At 39.4% G+C, this 17,711-nt stretch overlaps 1 protein-coding gene across 1 annotated transcript in view; it reads right to left on the bottom strand.

Moving 5' to 3' along the window:
* Positions 1 to 17,711, bottom strand: part of CNTNAP5 (contactin associated protein family member 5) — an 880,239-nt gene that overhangs the window by 846,203 nt on the left and 16,325 nt on the right. The window lies entirely within an intron of this gene.

Consider the following 17,711-nt stretch of genomic DNA (forward strand, 5'->3'; position numbering starts at 1 on the left):
AAAAGATACACGCACCCCAATGTTCATTGCAGCACTATTTACAATAGGCAAGGCATGTAAGCAACCTGAATGTCCATTGACAGATAAGTGGATAAAGATGTGGTACATATACACAATACAATACTACTCAGCCATAAAAAGAATGAAATAATGCCATTTGCAGCAACATGAATGGACCTAGAGATTATCATAGTAAGTGAAGTAAGTCAGACAGAGACAAATATAATATGATATCACTTATTTGTGGTATCTAAAAAAATAATAATACAAATGGATTTATTTACAAAACAGAAATAGACTCAAGACACAGAAAACAAACTTACAGTTACCAATGGGGATAGCAGGGGAGGAGGGAGGAGATGAATTAGAAATTTGGGATTAACATATACACACAACTGTATATAAAGGAAGTAAACAACAAGGGCCTACTGTATAGCACAGGGAACTATATTCAATATCTTGCAATAACCTATAATGGAAAAAATCTGAAAAAAAATCTGAAATGGAAAAAGATATATATTATATATATTACATAGTATATATAATATATAATTATTAACTTAATCACTTTGCTGTACACCAGAAACTAACACAACATTGTAAATCAACTATAATTCAATAAAATAAATTAAAAATAAAAAAATAATTTTTTAAAGTGAAAGTTATACAGCAAACCTGTAACTCTTCTGGTTGAAAATAAACACCAGGGTCATTGTTTAGGAGAACATTAGCTTTCACACTTATACATGAACTACCACCACCTCCAATAATCTCATGAGATGCAAATAAAGCACTGTATCTTCCTGAATCTTTGGTATTGTTTGCCTCCAAAGACCAAAGAGCAAGATGAGGGCTCCTTGATAGGCAATATATATTCTACTATGTTCCCTTCTGTGTCACTGAAGGGTGTTCATAAGGAGTGAGATGACAAACCCAGAGGCTTGTGGTGGCACCAGAGAAATGAGATCACAGGGACAGTGACAGTGATCCATCAAAAAGCCCTCAAACCAGTGTTTCCCACAGTGACTGCTGCAGAGCAGTGATCTTGGTAAATGAGATGTTTGACTAAGTAAATGGGGGAATCACGACCTCTGTTTTAGAGGTTCTCCCATGCACCTTAGCCTAACAAAAGCTTAGAGAAACCCTGTCATTAAAGAAAAGAACAAACTTTTGTTTGATATTACCCAACACCTTGCATAATGTTCACATTTGCCTTAGTGTCATGCTTTAAGAACACTATGTTAAATTTCTGCTCTCTGCTTATTAGGGCATCTGAAATGGTTCAGATTCTCATGAGACCCAAATAACTGGCTTTGCAATTCGTCAACATCTCCCTGGGTGGACATGTATATTACTAACACTTCAATCTAGGTGAATCAGGTTAATGGAGAAAGATAAGTTGCCCCAAAGGAAAAAAAATATGCTTATGAACAAAAATGATAAAGGTTTATTAACTTTTGTCATTTTAAAAATTGTACCCATTTGAAAGTATGATAAATGCAACAGGACACAGAAATAGTTTTGCAAATAATTTAAGGACGTTTACATTTACTCCCTGGATATCCATGGACCTGATGTCCAAAGCTCGGCCTCTATGCACTGGTTCTGAATCAAATCTCAGAGAGAGTTTTGGATGAAGTGAAAAGAATAGCTTTATTGCTTCACCAGGCAAAGTGGAACATAGCAGGCTTGTGCCTCTCCCAATTGTGTGCCCAAACCCAGGGTAGTGTGGTGAGCAGTTCTATAGCAATGGTTCAAGGGTGTGGTTGCTGATAAGATTAAGGTGTGTGCAGGGCCTTCACTCCTTTAATCTGGCCTCAGGTGGTGTCCTGATCTTCTCTGAAGAATGTTTCATCAAGTAGTTCCAACTTCCATTTTGGGGGTTTGTAGTTCTATAACAAGCTTAAAGATATTGTTACGTGTATCACTTGAGGCAGCACCAGGACCCTGCCCCAAGGCTGCACTATTGTTTCTTGACGGCTCCTCCCTTGTCTCTGCATCCCCTCCCTTCCCTGGTTAGCAACTGTTTGAACCTGCCCTTTGTAACTCAGGGAAGGTCATGGAGGCTAAATGAAACCTATTTCCTGTAATCAAGAAATGGGGGACACAGAAAGGCTTCCATGCCCAGGAGCCCCACAGGGCCCTGCTCAGTTTCAGACCCTCCCACACCCACCCAGCTAACAACTCCCTAAATAGGAATTAGAGGCAAATAAGAGTATTATGACTTTAATTCTCAGTTAATACCTTAGGAAGAACCCATACAACTCTTTATTGAGTACTTATTAGATACAGAGGAAAAAAAGGACAAACATTAAATGACATGGATGTTGTGTCTGGCAGTATGGCACTCAATAAAACATGAGGAAAAAAAACAATTCTCATTTTACTAATAGGAAAAAGGGTGATTAAGAGGTTTCCCAAGGTTACATTTCTAGGGTGGAGCTAGGATTTGATGCCAGTTTTGCCTGACGCTTTAAAACACACCTTCACTACACCATGCTGCCAATTTAATGGGAACAAATTACATTTACTACAAAGATAGGTAAATAGCAGCTCTTGCTTCAAGGAACAATCTGCTGGGGGAAGATTAGAGATGTGCACAACAAGGAATCTGGTAATACAGAAAAAAGGAGGTATTAGTGACACAGGAAAACAACACTGTATAAAAGAGAGAAATGAAGGTTTCAGCACAGGCTTGGGAATGGCTGTGGTTAAGATAAGCAAAGAAATCCTGTGTGTGTGTGTGCAAGTGTGCATGCCCAAAGGTGTGCGTGCAGAGGCACGAACAGGCAACAGCATGAAAGCAATGAGAGTGAAACCGAGCAGGACCCTGTGAGGCTCCTGGGCACAGAAGCCTTTCTGTGTCTCCCATTTCTTGTTTATAGGAAATAGGCTTCATTCAGCCTCCTTGAGCTTCCCCGAGTCCAAAAGGGCAGCTTCTAACCCTTGCTAATCAAGGAAGGGAAGGGATACAGAGATAAGGGAGGAGCAGTCAAGAAACAATAGTGCAGCCTTGGGGCAGTCGTGGTTCCTCCTCAAGGAATATACACAACAATATCTTTGAGTTCTTCTGCAGGAACTGAGGTCTCCAACCAGGTGGAGGATGGCAATTTCAGGCTGAACCCAAGATTCCTGGAGCACAGCTCTCTTACCTCACCACCAACCAATCAGAAGAAATCCACACACCCTGCAGCTCTCCCCCCAAATTTTGCCTATATAAACTATTTCCCCCTGTGGACCTTCAATTGGCAGATGAGTAAGATGTGGAGATCACCTTCCTCCCAACAAATATGTCAAAAATACATCTACATGCAGAACAATTCCCACAGAACACCTACTGAATGCTAGCAGAAGACCTCAGACTTCCCAAAAGGCAAGAAACTCCCCATGTACCTGCGTAGGGCAAAAGAAAAGAGAAAAAACAGAGACAAAAGAATAGGGGTGGTACCTCTTGGAGGGAGCTGTGAAGGAGGAAAACTTTCTACACAGTAGGAAGCCCCTTCACTGGCGGAGACGGCGGGTGGCGGGGGGGAAGCTTTGGGGTCATGGAGGAGAGCACAGCAACAGGGGTGCAGAGGAGAAAGCGGAGAGATTCCCACACAGAGGATTGGTGCCGACCAGAACTCGCCAGCCTTACAGGCTTGTCTGCTCACCTGTCATAGTGGGTAGGGGCTGGGAGCTGAGGCTCGGGCTTCAGAGGTCAGATCCCAGGGAGAGGACTGGGGTTGGCTGTGTGAACACAGCCTGAAGGGGGCTAGTGCACCACAGCTAGCTGGGAGGGAGTCCGGGAAAAAGTCTGGAACTGCCTAAGAGGCAAGAGACCATTGTTTCCAGGTGCACAAGGAGAAGGGCTTCCTGCTCTGTGTGTGAACAGGCAGAGCACTGCCTAAGTGAGTTCCAGAGATGGGCACTAGCCTTGGCTATCATCTCAGACCCCAGAGACAGGTGTGGACCAGTCGATAACGCTGCTGCCGCTGCCACAGAAAATCCTGTGTGCAAGCGCAGGTCACTACCCACAGCCACCCCAGGAGCCTGTTCAGCACGTCACTGCCAGGGTCCTGTGATCCAGGGCCAGTTTCCCTGGGAGAACACAGAGTACACCTTGGCCTGTTGCAATGTCATGCCAGCCTCTGCAACTACAGGCTTCCCTGCATTCCAGTTATGACTACCATACCCTTCCCTATCCCTGGCCTGAGTGAGCAAGAGTGCCCTAATCAGCTGCTGCTTTAAGCCCCTCCTGTCTGGGTGGGGAACAGATGTCTGAGGTCAGCCTACATGCAGAGGTGGGGCCAAAACCAAAGCTGAACCCCAGGAGCTGGGTGAACAAGGAAGAGAAAGGGAAATTTCTCCCTCAGGAAGAGTGGCTTAAATCCCCACAATCACCTTGATAAGCCCTGCATCTGTGGAATACTTGAATAGACAAAGAATGTTCTCAAAATTGAGGCAGTGGACTTTGAGAGCAACTGTAAACGTGGGGTTCACTTTCTGTGACTGATTTGTTTTTGGTTCTATGTTTATCTTAGTTTAGTTTTTAGTGCTTGTTATCATTGGTGGATTTATTTGTTGGTTTGGTTGCTCTTTTCTTTTTTTTTTTTTTCTCTTTTTGTGAGTGTGAGTGTGCATGTGTATGTTCCTTTGTGTAATTTTGCCTGTTTAGGTTTGGTTTCACCATTTGTCCTAGGGTTCTGTCTGTTCATTTTTTTGTTTTGTTTTGTATTTTTAAATTTTTTTTTGTTTTTGCTTTTATTTGTTCTTCTTTGGTAAAGGTAAAAACCCACCAGAACAAACAAATGAAGAGGAAATAGGCAGTCTACCTGAAAAAGAATTCAGAGTAATGATAGTAAAGATGATCCAAAATCTTGGGAAATAGTTTGGAGAAAATACAAGAAACATTGAACAAGACCCTAGAAGAACAAAAGGGCAAACGAACAGTGATGAGCAACACAATAAATGAAATTAAAAATACTCTAGAAGGAATCAATAGCAGAATAACTGAGACAGAACAATGGATAAGTGACATGGAAGATAGAATAGTGGAAATAAATGCTGCAGAGAAGAATAAAGAAAAAAGAATGAAAAGAATTGAGGACAGTCTCAGAGACCTCTGGAAAAACATTAAATGCACCAACGTTCGAATTACAGGGGTTCCTAAAGAATAAAAGAAAAAGAAATGGTCTGAGAAAATATGTGAAGAGATTATAGTTGAAAACTGCCCTAACATGGGAAAGGAAATAGTCAGTCAAGTCAAGGAAGCACAGAGAATCCCATACAGGATAAATCCAAGGAGAAACACGTCAAGACACACATTAATCAAACTATCAAAAATTAAATACAAAGAAAAAATATTAAAAGCAGCAAGGGAAAAACAACAAATAATATACAAGGGAATCCCCATAAGGTTAACAGCTGATCTTTCAGCAGAAACTGCAGGCCAGAAGGGAGTGGCAGGACATATTTAAAGTGATGAAAGGAAAAACCTACAACCAAGATTACTCTACCCAGCAAGGATCTCATTCAGATTTGACAGAGAAATTAAAACCTTTAAAGACAAGCAAAAGTTAAGAGAATTCAGCACCCAAAACAGCTTTACAACAAATGCTAAAGGAACATCTAAAGGCAAGAAACACAAGAGAAAGAAAAACCTACAACAACAAACACAAAACAATTAAGAACATGGTAATAGGAACATAAATATGAATAATTACATTAAAAGTAAATGGATTAAATGCTCCAACCAAAAGATACAGACTGGCTGAAGGGATACAAAAACAAGACCAGTATATATGCTGTCTACAAGAGACCTAAATCAGACCTAGGGACACATACAGACTGAAAGTGAGGGGATGGAAAAAAATATTCCATGCAAATGGAAATCAAAAGAAACCTGGAGTAGCAATATCAGATAAAATAGACTTTAAAATAAAGACTGTTATAAGAGATAAGGAAGGACACTGCATAATGATCTAGGGATTACTCCAAGAAGAAGATATAACAAGTGTAAATATTTATGAACCCAACATAGGAGCATCTCAATATATAAGGCAAATGCTAACAACAAAAGGGGAAATCAACAGTAACACAATAATAGTAGGTGACTTTATCACCCCACTTACATCAATGGACAGACATTCCAAAATGAAAATAAATAAGTAAACACAAGCTTTAAATGATACATTAGACAAGATGGACTTGATTGATATTTAGAGGTCATTCCAACCAAAAATAACAGAATACACTTTCTTCTCAAGTGAACATGGAACATTCTCCAGGACAGATCATATCTTGGGTCACAAATCAAGCCTTGGTAAATTTAAGAAAATTGAAATCATATCAAGTATCTTTTCTGACTTCAATGCTATGAGGCTAGGTATCAAATACAGGAAAAAAACAGTAAAAAATATAAACACATGGAGGCTAAACTATACACTACAAAATAATGAAGATATCACTGAAGAAATCAAAGAGGAAATCAAAAAATATGTAGAAACAAATGACAATGAAAACACAATGACCCAAAACCTATGGGATGCAGCATAAACAGTTCTAAGAGGAAAGTTTTAGCAATAAAATCCTACCTCAAGAAACAAGAAACATCTCAAACAAACAACCTAACCTTACACCTAAAGCAATTAGAGAAAGAAGAACAAAAAACCCCCAAAGTTAGCAGAAGGAAAGAAACCATAAAGATCAGAGCAGAAATAAATGAAAAAGAAATGAAGGAAACAATAGCAAAGATCAATAAAACTAAAAGGTGCTTCTTTGAGAAGATAAACAAAATTGATAAAGCGTTAGTCAGATTCATCAAGATAAAAAGGGTGAAGACTCAAATCAACAGAATTACAAATGAAAAAGGAGAAGTAACAACTGACACTGCAGAAATACAAAGGATCATGAGAGATTAATACAAGCGACTATATGCCAATAAAATGGACAACCTGGAAGAAATGGACAAATTCTTAGAAAAGCACAACCTTCTGAGACTGAACCAGGAAGAAATAGAAAACATGAACAGACCAATCACAAGCACTGAAATTGAAACTGTGATTAAAAATCTTCCAACAAACAAAAGCCCAGGACCAAATGGCTTCACAGGTGAATTCTAACAAACATTTAGAGAAGACGTAACACCTATCCTTCTCAAACTTCCAAAATGAAGCAGAGGGAGGAACACTCCCAAACTCATTCTACAATGCTACCATCACTCTGATACCAAAACCAGAAAAGATATCACAAAGAAAGAAAACTACAGGACAATATCACTGATGAACACAGATGAAAAATCCTGAACAAAATACTAGCAAACAGAATCCAACAGCACATTAAATGGATCATACACCATGATCAAGCAGGGTTTATTACCGGAATGCAAGGATTCTTCATTATACACAAATCAATTAACGTGATACACCATATTAGCAAACTGAAGGATAAAAACCATATGATCATCTCAATAGATGCAGAAAAAGCTTTTGACAAAATTCAACACGCATTCATGATAAAAACTCTCCAGAAAGGGGGCATAGAGGGAAGCTACCTCAACATAATAAAGGCCATATATGACAAACCCACAGCCAACATTGTTCACAATAGTGAAAAACTGAAACAATCTGCTCTAAAATCAGGAACAAGACAAGGATTCCCACTCTCACCATTGTTATTCAACATAGTTTTGGAAGTTTTAGCCATGGCAATCAGAGAAGAAAAAGGAATCCAAATTGGAAAAGAAATCGTAAAGCTATCACTGTTTGCTGACGACATTATACTACACATAAAGAATTCTAAAGATTCTAGCAGAAAACTACTAGAGTTAATCAATGAATTTGGTGAAGTAGCAGGATACAAAATTAATGCACAGACACCTCTTTCATTCTTATACACAAACGAAAAAAAATTTGAAAGAGAAATTAAGGAAACATTCCCATTTCCATTGCAACAAAAAGAATAAAATACCTAGGAATACACCTGCCTAAGGAGACAAAAGACCTGTATGCAGAAAACTATAAGATACTGATTAAAGAAATTAAAGACAATACAAACAGATGGAGAGCTCTATCATGTTCTTGGATTGGAAGAGTCAACATTGTGAAAATGACTATACTACCCAAAGCAATCTACAGATTCAATGAAATCCCTATCAAACTAACAATGGTATATTATACAGAACTAGAACAAACAATTTCACAATTTGTATGGAAACACCAAAGACACTGAATAGCCAAAGCCATCTTAAGAAAGAGAAACAGAGCTGGAGGAATCAGGCTCCCTCACTTCAGACTATACTGCAAAGCTACAGTAATCAAGACAGTATGGTATGGGTACAAAGACAGAAATATAGATCAATGGAACAGGATAGAAAACCCAGAGATAAACCCACACATATATGGTCTCCTTATCTTTGATAAAGGAGGCAAGAATATACAATGGAGAAAAGACAGCCTCTTCAATAATTGGTGCTGGGAAAATTGGACAGCTACATGTAAAAGACTAAAATTAGAACACTCCCTAACACCATACACAAAAATAAACTCAAAATGGATTAACAACCTAAATGTAAGGCCAGACAGTCTAAAACTCTTAGAGGAAAACATAGGCAGAACATTCTATGACATAAATCACAGCAAGATCCTTTTTGACCCACCTACTAGAGAAATGGAAATAAGAACAAAAATAAACAAATGCGACCTAATGAAACTTAAAGGCTTTTGCACAGTAAATGAAAACATAAACATAATGAAAAGACAACCCTCAGAGTGGGAGAAGATGCTTGCAATCAAAGCAACTGACAAAGGATTAATCTCAAAAATATACAAGCAACTCATGCAGCTCAATATAAAAAAAAAAAAATCCATTCCAAAAATGGGCAGAAGTGTTAAATAGACATTTCTCCAAAGAAAATATATAGATTGCCAACAAACACATGAATGGATGCTCTATGTAACTAATCATTAGAGAAATGCAAATCAAAACTGCAATGAGATGTCACCTCACAGTGGTCAGAATGGCCATCATTACAAAATCTACAAAGTATAAATGCTGGAGAGGGTGTCAAGAAAAGGGAACACTTGCACTGTTGGTGGGAATGTAAATTGATACAGCCACTATGGAGAACAGTATGTTTTTTAAAAAAAAAAAAACAAACTAAAAATAGAACTACCATATGACCCAGCAATGCCACTCCTGGGCATATACCCTGAGAAAACCATAATTCATAAAGAGACATGTACCACAATGTTCTCTGCAGCCAGGATATGGAAGCAATCTAAGTGTCCATCAACAGATGAGTTGATAAAGAAGATGTGGCTCATATATACAATGCAATATTACTCAGCCATAAAAAGAAACGAAATTGAATTATTTGTAGTGAGGTGGATGGACCTAGAGTTTGTCACACAGAGTGAAGTAAGTCAAAAATAGAGAAACAAATACCATATGCTAACATATATATATATGGAATCTAAAAAAAATGTTTCTCATGAACCTAGCGGCACGACAGGAATAAAGATGCAGACATAGAGAATGGACTTGAGGACATGGAGTGGGGCAAGTGTAAGCTGGGACGAAATGTGAGAGTAGCACTGACATATATACACTACAAAATATAAAATAGATAGCTAATGGGAAGCAGCTGCATAGTACAGGGAGATCAGCTTGGTGCTTTGTGGCCACCTAGAGGAGTGGGATAGGGAGGGTGGGAGGGAGGAGCAAGAGTGAGGGCATATGGGGATATATGTATATGTATAGCTGATTTACTTTGTTATACAGCAGAAACTAACAGATCATTGTAAAGAAATTATACTCCAATAAAGATGTCAAAATAAATAAATAAATAAAAGAGACAAGAGATATATCAACCCCTTCCAAAAAGCAAACAAAGAAATAAAGAAAACAAAAGCCATTAAGTAAAAAAATAAACATGTAGAAGAAAAAAGTAAACAAACTTTTCCCCAAAACCATTGGGGAGTTTGGGGGTTTTGAGCACAAGAGACTTGTTCTCCTTCCTTGGCCCCGCAATAACCCTTCCTCTGCTCCAAACTCCAATATTTCAGTTTATTTGGCCTCACTGTGCATCAGGCACATGAAGTTTGTTCAGTAACAAGATCATCGTGAACAATGCTCCATTGACCTTTCTGTTCCTGGCCTCTAAGTGTTGAAGGGGAGCAGAGTATTCCACTCCAACACATGCCTCTTTGGCATAAGGACTATCTTGAACTGGTTAATTTTAAGAAACAGTAGACACAGGCGAAACCCTAAAAACTGAGTAGAAGCTACACTCCTGTAGGAGACATTTGCGTTGATAAGAGTGTCTCCCTTACTGCACCAGGAAGAGGAGGATGACTAAGTCTTTAGAAACTCTTTCCTGTGGAGAAGGCATGGATTTAAATCTGCATAACAACCTTACCCTTGGTCACTGTGTCTTTTGCTGGTAACCTCTCATATTTCCCCATCTTTCTTTTGTCTTTAGCTGAGCAAGTACTTGGATAAAGTCTTGAGCCATTTGGGGGAGTTACTGAGTTTTTTTTGGGTTTCTCCCAGGTAAACAGGGGGCTTACATTATTAAGCTTAAACTTCTGTTTGTTTTTCTCCTGTTAACCTGTCTTTTATTACAGGGAGATCACAGCCAAGAACCTAAAAGCAGAGGAAAAATTATTTTTCCTCCACTTACAGTGTCATAGACAGGGCTGTCTCAATACCACTATAGCATATCAACAGTACACATTAGGCACTGGATCAATACACCCTAAGTGCATAGGGAGATATGGCTGAAAAGGGGGAGAGGGGCTGGCTTGTGGAAGACTTCACATTCCTGAATAAGGAGATTATATCTTGTTAAAAAAGAGACAACAGGCTCAAGATGGGGTCACTTGCGCTAAGCCTGTGTCACCAAACCAAGGCATAATGCCTGAACTAATTGCAGTTTTGTTCCAGGAAGGGGGACCCCTTCGAGGGCCCGAGAATGGGCTCTTGTCTAACACTCAAAAATGAATTGTCCGAGGAGACACACGTGCTGACAGAGCAAGAGACTTTATTGGGAAGGGGCGCCCGGGTGGAGAGCAGCAGGGTGAGGGAACCCAGGAAAACTGCTCTGCCACGTGGCTCGCAGGCTTGGGTTTTATGGTGATGGGGTTAGTTTCCGGGTTGTCTCTGGCCAATCATCTTGCTTGGCCCATAGTCTGACTCAGGGTCCTTCCTGGTGGCGTGCGCGTTGCTCAGCCAAGGTGGATTCCAGTGTGAGGGTTTCTGGGAGGCTGGTGTCTCCTCCCTCCTTCTGGCTCCTCCCGAATTCTCCTGGTTAGTTTTCAGTGGCATCACCATGTTCCTTATCAGGACCTCCTGCTGTGAGACAGCTCAGGCAAGTGGGTCTAGCTAAGGCAGGACGTTTCGGTCAACAGTTCCCTAACAGTTTCAGCTTTTCCCAGGAATGCAGTTTTAACCAGTCATTGGCCAGCAGTCAGTGCTCAATTCTCAGCACTAGGAGACCCCTGCTTTCCCCCAAAGGAAGGTGACCTTGCCTAAAACAGTCCACTCTTTACTAGTAACTTCCTTGTTCTGCCTCCTTTTGCTTATAAAAGTCGTCCATCTTATACAGCTCCTCAGAGCACCTTTCTATTTGCTAGATGGGATGCTGCCCCATTCATAAATCATTGCATAAAGTCAATAAGGTCTTTAAAATGTATTGAGCCGAATTTTTTTTAACAATCTTATACTTTATACTTGAGTCATTGACTTCACTGGAATGCACCTGGGACCTAGGAGAAAATGAGATAGCAGTGAGGCTGAGTTCAATGCCACAAGGCATGGAATGTTCCAGAGTGATAGGCTGACGTCCAGTTGAACTACAGCCTTGTTGGAGACACCAGAGTTAGGGATCAGCATCCCTTCTGGAGCTGAATTCCAATATAATGATATGGAATATGGCCCCAGCCAATCTCTGTGCATCAGTGATAAACCTTGGCTGAGCTTCTTCACCTGAGACACCTAGACTCTGCATTAGGACTCTTAAGGATTTCCATGTTGTGTTTAAGAGGTGCTGCAAATCCCCCAAAATATGGCACAAATCAATATGTGTGTATGTGCATCTGTGCATTTTTCTTCAATAAAGGTCATACATCTCACCTGATTTCCTCCACAGAGAGACACCTCTCTGTGTCTCTGTTTCCTTATCCATAAACTAGGGTTAAACATATAGTTCCCATGCAGGGTTATGAGGAAGATTAACTATGCTAATAGATATAAAGAACAGAATTGTTTTGGTCTGCAATGTGTCCATAAATTTTAAGTCTTCCTCATCCTTTTCCTTGTTCTTATTATTGCTGCCACATAGTTAGGACTCAATTCTCAGGCCATAGTAGATGCTGAGGAAGGAGGATTTGAACAAGCTGCCTTCTCAAGCCCAGTCTTAGGGATTTTTGAATTTTCAGTATCAAAGGAATCTCTTACTTTGGAGATCTTAAGGCCATTGCAGTATATTCTTTAACCTCATAAAAAATGTGTGCCCATGGCTGCATCACCTTCCTCAGCCTGTCCCCACACTCATTTCCTCTTCACAAGGCGCAGGATTACTCAGGGGACATAAAGTGCCTTTGCCTTGGTGACATCATTTTTCATCTCTCTCTGTAGAAAGTCCCCTCAGCATTAACAACCCAATTGTCATCTTCTTTTGCTTGAAATGTACCTCATCCTGTAACTTGACCTGGTAGGAGTGTGATTAGTTAATTGATGTGGGCACCTGACATTTTCAGGAAAAAATGGATACCTCAGTCATCTTTCTTCCAATGCAATGGAAAGTGATTAAGTTTTGGTGGTTTCTCAGTGGGGGACAGCTGTTTTCTGGTGGATATTCAGAGACTTGCAAATTATAGATATTAAGCTGTTCTTGTCTGTCTTTTTCTCTTTTGTGGAGAGACGGCAGGGGGGAGGTCAGAAAGGACAAAGGGATAGGCTCTGAATAGTTGTGTTTTTTTTTTAATCTCTATTCTTTGTAATAAAACTGTTCATCCATATTAATTCCACCTTGTTTGCGATGTGCATATCTGGCCACCGGCAAAATTGTGAAATCTCTAACGTTTCCCTTCTCTGTCCTTGTCTTTTATATTCTATACGGCTTTGTCCCTTTGAGGGACTCTTTTTCACTCCCCTCAGTCCCCCAGAGCTCATGGCCGTCATGTCAGGAGCTGAGAAAAAACACACAGCTCATGCACACTTAGGTAAAAAATCACCATCACTGGCATCTAGAAGAAGACCTTCCCCTCCTCCCCTCCCTGAGGACCTGCAAGGTAGTGAGGCTCGCAGTGTCTTTCCCTCTTCATCTTTTCTGGGTCATTCGAAAATATTTTCTGGGTGTTCTGGAAATCAGGTGAGATGTACGATCTTTATTGAAGAAAAATGCACAGATGCACATACACACATATTGATCTGTACAGTATTTTGGGGGATTTGCAGCACCTCTTAAACACAACATGGAAATCTTTAAGAGTCCTAATGCAGAGTCTAGGGCAGGACTTCCTGTGCGAAGGCTGGGATAAGTGGGGAGGGCCGGCAGAGGGATGGGGCTTCTGTCAATATCACTTTATTCTACATTCTTTCCCAAGACATAAAACCAACAGTGGAAATATATCTAAAAATTGGTATTAGAATAAAAAGAAAGTGAGCATTAATATTATCAATGCACATACAGTGTTTTTGTTGTTGTTTTTCTTTCTTAATCAGAGGGTGCTGAGAGATAAGACACATACCATGACACCATTATGTGTCATAACATGACCTAGTAACTCTGTCTTAAGGGAAAAAGAAAAAAACCCAAACAAAACAAAAAAAACACAATGTTTGGAGAAAGACATTTTCAAGTGGAGACCAAGCTGAAAGGTTACTGTTGGCCCATGGGAATTGATTCAGGGATACTCTTTATAAAGTTTTTTTTGTTTTATTTTGTTTTGTTTTGTTTTCTAAGGAGTCCCTAACTCAGAGAAGAGTGAACCCTTAACCATGAACTTCTGCATACACATTTAGAAGACAGACACATGTTTGAAATTTTATGTTTCATTTGAACATTCCATGAGACTTGAAATTCTACTCCAGAATATGTCTGTATTTTCCTTAATGTGAATTTCTTAACCTTTGAATGAAATTGGTGCTCCAGGAAATTTTTTATTTTAAATCGTGTGTGTGTGTGTGTGTGTGTTGTTTTAAATCGTGTGTGTATGTTTCCTCATTATCCTTGCTTCCTTCTGTGGTGAGGATGGTGCTAAAACTACATTTGAAAAGCTGGGGTTCAGAGCTGAGGTCACCCTGAATGATAGATGTCCCCAGACATGCTGTGACCATTTCACAGCATCCATTATGATAACAGTTGAGGAGATATGAACAGCCAAGGGCTTTATAAAAAAATTTAAGCAAGAGTAAAAGCAGAGAGAGTAACTACTGACTAGGGGTCAATATAAACCATTATCTCCACAAGGAGGCCTTGGGGAGGTGGATCTCCAGGCTAGTGGGATGCTCTGGTCTGTATTCCACCATGGTCCATATTCAGGTGTTGAACATGTTTTTTTCACCAAAGGCTAAAAGCTGTCCCTAGTTTGTAACTGGTACTCAAAAAATATTGTGAAATGATATGACTTCCTCCAATCAACCAGAATAGACTGAGAAACTATTAGCAGCTCAGCTCCTTGCCAGGGTCTACCATCCTGTCCTCAGTGGAAAGAACATAGTTGTTTGGAATCAGAAACCAGGGTTGGATCTCAGGTCAACTTCATAGAGGTATGGACTTGGGCAGATTACTTAGCCTCTCTAAACCTCAGTTTCTTAAAAAATATTAACCACACAAATTTGTGGCGTAAAGTAGCAGTAATGTATGTGAAAGACAAGGTCTAATACACAGTAAACAGTCAATAGTGGTAGCTACTATTACTATTATATTACTATTAATATATACAAAGAGACTATACAATATCATATTTTGTAATATATGCAAAGAGACTATACAAACTGCAGTTCTTCACATTGAATTGTAATTGGACGAATTCTGAATGAAAAGAAAGAGGCCAATAAAAGGCAGTATGTAATTAAGAGCTTAAAGATGTAATTTATAATGTATAGACTTTAAGAGTTTAGAGGAAAGCAAGAGTAATTAAGACTAGAGAAGAGAGGGCTGGAACTGGACCATGGGGGAAGATCTGTGTAGATAGAAGGAAGATGAAAGTTCATAGTTCACTCAATTTAGGAGAAACCACTAAGATGAAATTTTGCAAGATACCCTTGAGCAAAGTGAGGAGAACCATTTATATCAGTTGTGGGCTAATTAAGTAAAAACAGCAAGTGGGAGGAAAAAAAGAGACAATAATGGCCTTTAAACATCTCTTTGGTGACATCCAGCTTGATTCATTTTAGACTTAAGGGTTTATGTGGTTATAAAACCTTCCCGTATCTCCTCTGCCACCCAGGGTTTTTTATGGCCATCACACTGTGGTCCCCACAATCAGGAATAACATATATGGAGGAATGATTGTCCCATTCTGTACATTATATTTTACACATACATCACTGACAAAGTAGAATGTGTACAAAACAGGGGCAGATGATGGTGGGAAGTCTGAGGAGGAAGAATCATGTCATCAAAATAATAAAGGAAAAGAAGAGATAAGAAGACCAAGAGAAATGGGGTTGCTGTCCTCAGGTATTTGCTGAAAAATGGTGTGAAACGGACCTTTCCAACTCCCAGTCCAGGTCACGTCCCCTTGGTCCCACTTCACATTGTGCCTACAGCACCCCTGTCATCTCTTGTTTGTGTAAAGTCTTAGGGACAGTCCAGCCAGGACATGACTCCTCTAAACAATAAAAATTCTAATAAGTATCAATATAACAAAAATATATGTATACACCTTCTCCAAAGACACGCCTTATCTCATTTCTTATTCACAACAGCTGGTAGTCAGTGTGGATATCATCACCCGTATTTGGGAGAAATGTGGAACGATGAGCACAAAGTCACACGGCCAGTAAGTGGCAAACTCAAGACCGGATGTACATCTTCTTCTACTCTAAACATCCTTCTACAAGACTAGATGTTAGAAGGAAGTTGTGTGTGTGTGTGTGTGTGTGTGTGTGTGTGTGTGTGTTGGGCATTTTTTAAATTAATACATGATGATCCATAAATGACTGACAGCTGAAACAGGGTTTCTCTGACTTTGGCTATCTTGACATTTGGGGCTGATAGTTATCTGTTGTAGGGTGCATTCCTGTCCATTATTGGGTGTTTACTGACATCCCTGGATTCTACCAACTAGATGCTAGTAGCAAGCCCCCAGTTGTGACAACACATCTCCAGACATTGCCAAATGTCCCCTGGGGCAAAATCATTTCCACTTGAGAACAACTGATTTAATACCAGGTTTAATTTGTTTTAAAAGAGAAGCCCAAGCTAAATTAATAGGCACTGAACACATATGTGTGCACGTGTACATGCAAATATGGACAAAGAAACCTCCCAATGTCTTTAGGCTTCTTCCGGGAATCATACCTCCCCAGCACAAGACGCAAGGTGCCATCTTGGCTTTCATTGCTAATGTGGCATGAGATTTGGGTGGTGTGTAAAATGGGACTTTCACTGGCTATCAAGCAAGGCATTTTTATTTTTCCATACACCAAATGACATCATTTCCCCAATAAAGACTCACGACACTTAGCTATAGGAACCCAATAAGTCAAATTGAATTTTCCAACAAAAATGGATACTTATCCAGAAAACATAGAAATCTTTACCCCAGACAATGTATCAACAAGGGTGAGAGCATCAGTTGAGTTATACATTCTCCCCTTGAATTGAGATTTTTCACTTGCTCAGATGTTTCTCGGACTAACTTTACTAATGAATTTTCACAGTGGTTTAGTCCCTTGACTACGAAGCCACAGTCTGGACTTAATTATAATATCCTTTCCTAAGTCCAGGTCTTTCATCAGACCATTAACAGCTAGAAAAGATTTTCTGACATGCCATCTAAAGTAATCTGTCTTGTTTATAAGTGACAAAACCAAGAATGCAATGTGTGTGGACACTGGTAGAGAAAAGCATATGTACATACCGTGCACATATAACAGCACACAGCACCTGTCACAACTATACTTTTATTTAAATGTCTTACCAGTTCTTTTTAAGACAGAACATATCTATCTATCTATCTATCTATCTATATATATATATAGATATAGATATATTGATATATATTGCTACTTAATATCGCAAAACAGTGATGAAAGTACAACAGGGAATATCTCTATTGTAGACTCACAATTTTAGAAAGAATTTCAAATTGGTTTGATATATTAAAAGATGCCTGGATATGTGTGAGACACTGACTTTTGTTAAGAAAGATGTGAGCAACGTACAAATACATACATACACACACACACACACACACACACACATATATATCATGTCTCCAAAACACATGACACATCATAAGGTTCTTTTCAAAACAAAAAGTCAATAGCTCAAAACCAAAGGAAACACTTTGTAATTTTATGTTTCTTCCTATATTCTTCACTGAATTAGATCACTGTTGAAGGAGCTCTGTGTTTCTCAGGTAACAGTAGCGTGTCCTAAATAAATCCCAAGGCCAAGTTGCTCATTAATCCCATGTGTACTTATTACCCATATGCTCACGTATCATTATCTCCTGATTATGTTACTGAAATGTCAAGCTGAATATGTTTGAAGT

This window comes from Aethalodelphis obliquidens, unplaced genomic scaffold (genome assembly GCF_003676395.1).
Source record: "Aethalodelphis obliquidens isolate GAN/ISIS:26980383/991018 unplaced genomic scaffold, ASM367639v1 scaffold47, whole genome shotgun sequence".
In the NCBI taxonomy this organism is placed as follows: Eukaryota; Metazoa; Chordata; class Mammalia; order Artiodactyla; family Delphinidae; genus Aethalodelphis; species Aethalodelphis obliquidens.